This window comes from Neophocaena asiaeorientalis, unplaced genomic scaffold, assembly GCF_003031525.2.
Source record: "Neophocaena asiaeorientalis asiaeorientalis breed wild unplaced genomic scaffold, Neophocaena_asiaeorientalis_V1.1 scaffold459, whole genome shotgun sequence".
Lineage (NCBI taxonomy): Eukaryota > Metazoa > Chordata > Mammalia > Artiodactyla > Phocoenidae > Neophocaena > Neophocaena asiaeorientalis.
Window position 1 is genome coordinate 66,337 of NW_020171821.1, and position 10,660 is coordinate 76,996.

Consider the following 10,660-nt stretch of genomic DNA (forward strand, 5'->3'; position numbering starts at 1 on the left):
ACTAGATATCAACTACAGGAAAAGATCTGTAAAAAATACAAACCCATGGAGGCTAAACAATACACTACTTAATAACGAAGTGATCACTGAAGAAAACAATGAGGAAATCAAGAAATACCTAGAAACAAATGACAATGGAGACATGACGACCCAAAACTTATGGGATGCAGCAAAAGCAGTTCTAAGAGGGAAGTATATAGCAATACAATCCTACCTTAAGAAACAAGAAACATCTCAAATAAACAACCTAACCTTACAGGTAAAGCAATTAGAGAAAGAAGAACAAAAAACACCAAAGTGAGCAGGAGGAAAGAAATCATAAAGATCATTCAAAAATAAATGAAAAACAAATGAAGGCACTAAGAGCAAAGAGCAATAAAACTAAAAGCTGGTTCTCTGAGAAGATAAACAAAATTGATAAACCATTAGCCAGACTCATCATGAAAAAAAGGGAGAAGACTCAAATCATTAGAATTATAAATGACAAAGGAGAAGTAACAACTGACACTGCAATAATACAAAAGATCATGAGAGATTACTACAAGCAACTCTATGCCAACAAAATGGACAACCTGCAAGAAACGGACAAATTCTTGGAAATGCACAATGTGCCAAGACTGAATCAGGAAGAAATAGAAAATATGAACAGACCAATCACAAACACTGAAATTGAAACTGTGATTAAAAATCTTCCAACAAACAGAAGTCCAGGGCCAGAAGGCTTCACAGGTGAATTCTATCAAACGTTTAGAGAAGAGCTAACACCTATCCTTCTCAAGCTCTTCCAAAATATAGCAAAGGGAGGAACACTCTCAAACTCATTCTACAAGGCCACCATAACCCTGACACCAAAACCAGAGAAGGATGTCACAAAGAAAGAAAACTACAGGCCAATATCACTGATGAACATAGATACAAATATTCTCAACAGAATAATAGCAAACAGAATCTAACAGCACATTAAAAGGATCATACACCATGATCAAGTGGGGTTTCTTCCAGGAAAGCAAGGATTCTTCAATATAAGCAAATCAATCAACGTGATACACCATAATAACAAACTGAAGGAGAGAAAACATATGATCATCTCAATAGATGTAGAGAAATATTTCAACAGAATTCAAAACCCAGTTACGATTAAAATCCTGCAGAAACTAAGCATAGAGAGAACTTTCCTCAACACAATAAAGTCCGTATATGATAAACCCACAGCCAAAATCATCCTCAATTGTGAAAAATGAAATCATTTCCACTAAGATCAGGAGCAAGACAAGGTTGCCCACTCTCACTACTCTTATTCAACATAGTTTTGGAAATTTTAGCCACAGCAATCAAGAAGAAAAGGAAATAAAAGTAATCCAAATCAGAAAAGAAGTAAAGCTGTCACTGTTTGCAGATGACATGATACTATACACAGAGAATCCTAAAGATGCTACCAGAAAACTACTAGAGCTAATCAATGAATTTGGTAAAGTAGCAGGATACAAAATTAATGCACAGAAATCTCTGGCATTCCTATACACTAATGATGGAAAATCTGAAAGTGAAATTAAGAAAACACTCCCACTTACCTTTGCAATAAAAAGAATAATATATCTAAGAATAAACCTACTTAAGGAGACAAAAGACGTGTATGCAGAAAATTATAAGACACTGGTGAAAGAAATTAAAGATGATACAAATAGATGGAGAGATATACCATGTTCTTGGATTAGAAGAATTAACATTGTGAAAATGACTCTACTACCCAAAGCAATCTACAGATTCAATGCAATCCCTAACAAACTACTACTGGCATTTTTCACAGAATTAGAACAAAAAAATTCACAATTTGTATGGAAACACAAAAGACCTGAGTAGCCAAAGCAATCTTGAGAACGAAAAACTGAGCTGGAGGAACCAGGCTCCCTGACTTCAGACTATACTGCAAAGCTACACTAATCAAGACAGTATGGTACTGGCACAAAAAGAGAAATAGATCAATGGAACAGGATAGAAAACCCAGAGATAAACCCATGCACATTTGGTCCCCTTATCTATGATGAAGGAGGCAGGAATGTACAATGGAGAAAGGACAGCCTGTTCAATAACTAGTGCTGGGAAAACTGGACAGGTACATGTAAAAGTATGAGATTAGATCACTCCCTAACACCATACACAAAAAGAAGTTCAAAATGGATTGGAGACCTAAATGTAAGGCCAGAAACTATAAAACTCTTAGAGGAAAATATAGTCAGAACACTCTTTAACATAAATCACAGCAAGATCCTTTTTGACCCACTTCATAGAGAAATGGAAATAAAAATGAAAATAAACAAATGGGACCTAATGAAACTTCAAAGCTTTTGCACAGCAAATGAAACCATAAACAAAACAAAAAGACAGCTGTCACAATGGGAGAAAATATTTGCAAATGAAGCAACTGACAAAGGATTAATCTCCAATATTTACAAGCAGCTCATGCAGCTCAATAACAAAAAAAAAAACAAACAACCAAATCCAAAAATGGGCAGAAGACCTAAATAGACATTTCTCCAAAGAAGATATGCTGATTGCCAACAAACACATGAAAGACTGCTCAACATCATTAATCATTAGAGAAATGCAAATGAAACCTACAATGAGATATCATCTCACACCGGTCAGAATGTCCATCTTCAAAAAATGCAGAAACAAATGCTGCAGAGGGTGTGGAGAAAAGGGAACACTCTTGCACTGCTGGTGGGAATGTGAATTGGTACAGCCACTATGGAGAACAGTATGGAGGTTCCTTAAAAAAAAAGTACAAATAGAACTACCATATGACCCAGCCATCCCACTACTGGGCATATACCCTGAGAAAACCAAAATTCAAAAAGAGTCATGTACCAAAATGTTCATTGCAGCTCTATTTACAATAGCCAGGAGATGGAAGCAACCTAAGTGTCCATCATTGGATGAATGAATAAAGAAGATGTGGCACATATATGCAATGGAATATTACTCAGCCTTAAAAAGAAACGAAATTGAGTTATCTGTGGTCAAGTGGATGGTCCAGGGTCTGTCATACAGAGTGAAGTAAGTCAGAAAGAGAAAGACAAATAGCATATGCTAACACATATATATGGAATCTAATGGAAAATAATGTTATGAAGAACCTAGGGATAAGACGGCTATAAAGACACAGACCTACTAGAGAATGGACTTGAGGATATGGGGTGGGGGATGGGTAAGTTGTGACAAAATGAGAGAGTGACATGGACATATATACACTACCAAACATAAAATAGATAGCTAGTGGGAAACAGCCGCATAGCACAGGGAAATCAGCTCGGTACTTTGTGACCACATAGAGGGGTGGTATAGGGAGGGTGGGAGGGAGGGAGACGCAAGAGGGAAGAGATGTGGGAACATACGTATATGTATAACTGATTCACTTTCTTATAAAAGGGCATATACCCTGAGAAAACCAAAATTCAAAAAGAGTCATGTACCAAAATGTTCATTGCAGCTCTATTTACAATAGCCAGGAGATGGAAGCAACCTAAGTGTCCATCATTGGATGAATGAATAAAGAAGATGTGGCACATATATGCAATGGAATATTACTCAGCCTTAAAAAGAAACGAAATTGAGTTATCTGTGGTCAAGTGGATGGTCCAGGGTCTGTCATACAGAGTGAAGTAAGTCAGAAAGAGAAAGACAAATAGCATATGCTAACACATATATATGGAATCTAATGGAAAATAATGTTATGAAGAACCTAGGGATAAGACGGCTATAAAGACACAGACCTACTAGAGAATGGACTTGAGGATATGGGGTGGGGGATGGGTAAGTTGTGACAAAATGAGAGAGTGACATGGACATATATACACTACCAAACATAAAATAGATAGCTAGTGGGAAACAGCCGCATAGCACAGGGAAATCAGCTCGGTACTTTGTGACCACATAGAGGGGTGGTATAGGGAGGGTGGGAGGGAGGGAGACGCAAGAGGGAAGAGATGTGGGAACATACGTATATGTATAACTGATTCACTTTCTTATAAAACAGAAACTAACACACTGTTTTAAAGCCATTGTACTCCAATGAAGATGTAAATAAAAAGAAAAGTTTATGATCAAAGTAATCTACAGATTCCCTGAAATTCAAAACAGTGTCCTTGCAGAAAAATAAAAACCCATACTAAAATTCATATGAAATATCATGAGACTCTGAAAACCAAATCACTCTTGGAAAGGAAGACCAAATTTGGAGAATTCTTATTTTGAATTTCTAAAATTATGATAAAGCTATGGTAATCAAATCAGTGTACTACTGTCTTAAAGAGACACATAAAAAATGTAATATAATAGAGATCTAAGAATTAATCCCTCACATCTACGCATCTATTTTCAGTTGATATCTGAACATTGAGTACCAAGGCTATTCATGGTAAAAAGGCATTCTTTTCAACACATGGTTCTGGGTCAACTAGCTATTCACATGTAAAATAATTAAGTTGGATGTTTACCATATAACAGATACAAATATTGACTTAAAATGGAACAAAATCCTTAACATGGAGATAAAACTATAAAACTTTTAGAAGAAAACATAAGAAGATACCATGACATTGGATTTGGCAATGATTTCTTGGATATGGAACCAAAATCACAGGCAACAGAAAAAAAATATATAAATTAGACTTCATCAAAATTAAAACTTTGTGCATCAAAGACATTATCATAAGACTCAGAGATGCCCCACAGTATGGGATAAAATATTTGCAAATCGTATAACTGATAAGGGATTATTATCCATAATTTACAAAGAATTCCTAAAACTCAACAACAAAATGTCTAACAATCCAATTTAAATATGAGCAAAGGGTTGATAGACATTCTCCAGAGAAGATATACAAATAAGATGAAAAGATACTCAATATCATTAGTCATTATGAAAGTGCACATCAAAACTACAATGAGATACCACTTCACACCCACTAGTATGATCATCATTATAAAAGGGGAAAATAAACAAGTGTTTCTGAAGATGTGTAGAAATTGCAACTCTCATGCATTGTCAATGCCAATGTAAATGGCACAGCTGTTTTTGAAAATAAGTTGACAATTTTTTAAATTAATTTTTATTGGAGTATAGTTGCTTTACAATGTTGTGTTAGTTTCTACTGTGCAGCAAACATTGAGTAGAGTTCCCTGAGCTATACTGTAGGTTCTCATTAGTTATGTATTTTATACATAGTATTAATAGTATATATATGTCAATCCCAATCTCCCAATTCATCCCACTCTCCCACCTTTTCCCCCCTTGGTGTCCATATGTTTGTTCTCTACCTCTGTGTCTCTATTTCTGTTTTGCAAATAAGATCAACTATACCACTTTTCATGTTGATGGTTTAATACTTTGGGTGTGTCATCTTCTTTTGGACCATACACTTACCAGTGGTGTGTTGAAGCCAGTTGATATCAGCTCTCAAGAGATGATTGTTAAATATTCAGGAATTTGGCTGTTTTTGTTAAACCATTGTTAACTTCATCTTGACCATGGTGTGACTATTTACATCATGGAAGTCAACATACACTCCATACAGGACGTGTATGCCTATTAAATCTTTCTATGAGGTTTTTGTTGTGTTTTTTGTTTTGTTTTGGTTTGTTTTTGTCCAACTAAGATATCTACTAGCTTCCCCCTGAAATATTTTTCAGTGATCTTAACAAAGGAGCTTATAGTACAGTTATTCTTTACCCTGTATTTGTTCTTGGTCCATATCTTTGGGCGATTTTGATTGAGTGCTAAAAAAAAATATTTTTAATTATTTCTAGACTTTCTATCTTTATGCTAATTTTGCCTGCAAATTATCCAGTTATTTTCTGATCTCATCTCTGTCTTGATTATTGTAGGTGGTAATTTTTTCAAATATCTCACTACTGGTATAAAACTATTTGCCATTTCTCCAGCTTCGTATAAAAATTTCCTTGTTATTTTCCCACTGTCCTATAACAAATATTTTATGTCTCACTACTGGGTCTTAAAACCAATACCACACATGTTAATCTGTCTTCACAATAGCACCTCACCCAAATTAACATTTATATTCATTGATTTTTACTATGATAATGCTTCATAACAAGCCCCCCCCCAGCAAAAAACTCTTCATTGGCTAAAAAAAATTATTTATTCTTACTCATGTATTTATGGGTTAGCTAATATAGGATGGGCTTGGCTGATCTTGACTCCAAGCTGCATTTTGGATCCAGGTCAGCTACCTGAGTCTCTTGCTCAGCTTGGTGTCAGGATATAACAGGCATGCTCTTTTCATGGCTTTAGCAGAAATGCAAGAGAGCAAGTCCAACTGTGTAAATATGTTTTAAGCCTGTGATTGTGTCACTTCTGAACACAACTCATTAGCTAAAGTAATTCACATAGCAACGTCCAAAATCAAGGGACATGGATGTATACTCTGTCCACTAAGAGGCCACAGCAAGTCATATGATAGCTCCAAATAAGTGAAACAGTGAAATACATTGTATCCATTGAGGTGAGAAGGTTCCCAAATGTATGTCAAACAATAGTCTAATGTACAACATGGGCACTCAATGAATTTGTTAAAGATTGAATGAATAAAGAAATGACACTGTGTTTCATGAATCTTTTAATATGAGTGTAAAGGGGAGCAAAGGGATGGAGCAAGATGTGGGGCGAATGTGGTATCAAGGAAATATTTTTTTCAATAAAATAGATACAAGAATATGTTTCATATTTATAAGCTAAAGAAAAGACACTGTAGAGAGAGAGAGAGACTTATGATTAAGAACAACAGAGAAGTTGGTTTAAGAGGAGAGATTTCCTCAAACATAAAAGAGGCAATGATAATGATGATGATGATAATTATGATGATAACTAACATACACAAACATATAGTGCTTACTCTTTGTGAAGACATTGTTCAAAGCATTGTATACACAGTACTTATTTAAACCTTATAGTAACTCTATGCACAAACTACTATTATTTTCTGTACTATAGAGATGAGGAAAGTGAGACAGAGGAAGTTTAAGCAATTTGTCTGGGGTTGTAGAACTAATAAGTGATAGAATTAACATGAAGGAAAATTGATTTGTATGTAAAGTTTTACATTTGATGTTTGATGCTGTAAAATGATGGTATCTGATGCCTTCTATTTTCTCAATAAGGTTTTGATAAGACCGTCAGCTGAGAATGAGTGAGCAGGTGGAAATATCAGACATTTGAAAATAACAAGTTTTTTAAATAGCTATCTTAGAGAGTGAGAAAACATTTTAACAGGGACATGAGATGATTATTTTGGCCTCATTAAGTAGACATTTGAAGGTTATAATCATGAGTTTAAAATGAATTCAATCTCTATGATATCCAATCTTGAGTAAGTTATAGAGGAAGTTGGGTCATCAGATGACCTTTACGTTTTATAAAATTCAACTAGATAAAATGGATATTCCAATAAATATTTGAGAATATGACACAGATGAAAAATACACCCTCCTGAGCCCCTGTAGATAATCAGCATTAGCAACAATTAAAAGCAGCTGTACTGGGAACCTCCAGTACCAATCAGAAAATTGAAGGCATTGTAGAGGAACTTCAAATCCCTCTTCCCCTCAAAATTTCAAGGTTTTTCTCTGTTGTATTCAGTAACTTATGTGGAGAAGATCCTGATCCAAAAAAGGCCTATCCTTTCAGGCCATGGTTTCATCACTCAGTTGTTAAATTATGAGGAGAGAGTTTCTTTTGTCCTATTGAAGATCATTGAAGTAGTAAACAGCTCTTCAACTTAAGGCATGAAAAGAACATTTATACTGCAAAGGTGAAAACTATGTAAGATCTGATCAATCCATTCACACTATATTGTAAGCAAAAATCTGGCCTTGATAAAACATTCATTATTCAAGTATATATACATAAATGGGCTGAAAATTAACAACATAATTTCAGAGAAAATGTAAACTTTTCAGCGGGAAACAAGGGTGAATTTTAGGCATATGTTTTTTTGTATTGTCAGTTAAATTGAAGAAAACATGGTATCTGTGAAACAATGAATGGAAAAGATAAAATTAAAATACAGGACAGTAAGTTGAAAACAAAACTGATTGAGACAGAAAAGAATAGAAAGAAGGTAAAACAGCCTAGAAAGTAGTGCATTAAAATGAAATTTGTGATAGTAGACTTTGGAATTACCTAGAAAGCAATATAGAACAGCATACATTATGCAAAAGATTGAATCAGTTGAATGAAGAGAAAATCTGAGAAGCTATACCAGAATTTGGAAGAAAAGATAAGAAGGAAATGAAAATGAGAGAAAAGGTGATTGAGATGAAAGATAGAGACTAGGAAGCCAACACACAGATAATTTGTACTGCCAATAAAGACAGAAATATAGACATTTAAAGATATAATCAAAGAAAACATATTGAAATGGTAGGTAAAGTTATGAAAAAGAGACCAACATTCAAACACACGCACACACGTGAAAAATTTTGAACTTCAATTATAAAAAGAATCTAATAAGCACAGAGAAAATAAGGGACTTATAAAAAGGACAAGATTCTAGTTGCTCTCAGAATTATTTTACACAATATTATTTTTCAGGGGATAATGGAGAAATATCTAAGATTTTATTTAGAAAGGTTGTCATTCACAAATCATACTCTGCCAAATTTTAAATCATGTCATCTAATTTCAACAAAAAGTCATTCTAACTTATACAAAGGCTTATACAAAAGCATCCTGTTATTGTGCCATTTCTGGAAACTGACAACATAAATAATACTTGGAAAAGTATTCTGTCATATACAAGAGATGAGTCCAAATAATAGACCAAAAATTGAGTAAACCATTGTATAAAAAAGTGATTATAACATTAAATGGAGAAAATTAAAAATGGAATAAATTTGTTAATATTTAAATATAGATACATATTTCATTGAAAATAACTTAAAATGAAATATTTAGTAATATAAATATGTGTAACTTGAAAATGATAAATGAAGTATAAATATAAGATGACCCCCAAATAACAAATACTTGTAATTTGATAAATTATTTCTTCACATAGATAATTGAAAATATATATTTCAATTAAATATAACCAAAAATAAAATTAAAACAGAAGGTATGCTTTCAAAATAATAAGAGCAAAGAAAATATAAAACATATAGGAAAATATAATAAAAAATGAAATACCAATTAAATATGATGGATTGTAAATACATAATTATCATCTATCCTTTTTGACATCATATTACAATAAAAATGATGGAATAAAAAGCACTAGGCTCCAAAAAATGAATATAAGGTGAAAATGAATATCAGCAAATGAGATATTTTAACAAATTTATGGAAAAGAGGAAACAAAAAAAAGAAGTAGTAATTAATACAGTGAAGCAGAAGATATCTCCATGTAGAGTCTGGAAGGGAATAAATGAGAATAAAAAATTAGATTACTTGATAAAACCCAGAATACCAAATTTTTACCAAGAGATTTTACACATATTCACTCACACACATGTACCACAAATAGAGCAGTTTTACTTAATAGTATAGATGACACTTCCTTAATAAAATATTAAAAATTCATTATAGCTATATAGTACATAAATACAGCACATCAAAGAAAAAATAATTCAAGACAAAATGAACTATAGTAGGACATATAACATAATTTATCATATTACTACCACATAAGAAAAATATATGACAATAAGATTAAATAAGGAAAACATATTTAATAAAGTTTATTTTCAGTTGGTTTTAATTTTTAAGGAAATTTTAAAAGTAGGAATAAGAAGATATTCTTATAAGATAAAGAATTCCGCAGGGGACCTTGAAGATGGCAGAAGAGTAAGAGGCGGAGATCAGCTTCCTCCCCACAGATACACCAGAAATACATCTACAAGTGGAACAACTCCTACAGAACACCTACTGAAGGCTGGCAGAAGACCTCAGACCTCCCAAAAGGCAAGAAACTCCTCACGTACCTGGGTAGGGCAAAAGAAAAGAAGAAAAAACAGAGACAAAAGAATAGGGACGGCACCTGCAACAGTGGGAGGGAGCTGTGAAGGAGGAAAACTTTCCATACACTAGGAAGCCACTTCGTGGGTGGAGACTGCGGGAGGTGGAGGGGGGAGCTTCGGAGCCACGGAGGAGTGCACAGCAACAGGGGTGCGGAGGGCAAAGCGGGGAGATTCCTGCACAGAGGATCGGTGCCGACCAGCACTCACCAGCCCGAGAGGCTTGTCTGTTCACCCGCTGGGGCGGGCAGGGCTGCGAGCTGAGGCTCCAGTTTCGGTTTCGGTCAGAGCACAGGGAGAGGACTAGGGTTGGCGGCTTGAACATAGCCTGAAGGGGTTAGTGCACCACGGCTAGCCGGGAGGGAATCCAGGGAAAAGTCTGCACCTGCCAAAGAGGCAAGAGACTTTTTCTTCCCTCTTTGTTTCCTGGTGCGTGAGGAGAGGTGATGAAGAGGGCTGCTTAAAGGAACACCAGAGACGGGCGTGAGCCGCGGCTAAAAGCATAGACCCCAGGGATGGGCGGGAGATGCTAAGGCTGCTGCTGCCGCCACCAAGGGACCTGTGTGCGAGCACAGGTCACTATCTACACCCCTCTTCCATGGAGCCTGTACAGCCCGCCACTGCCAGG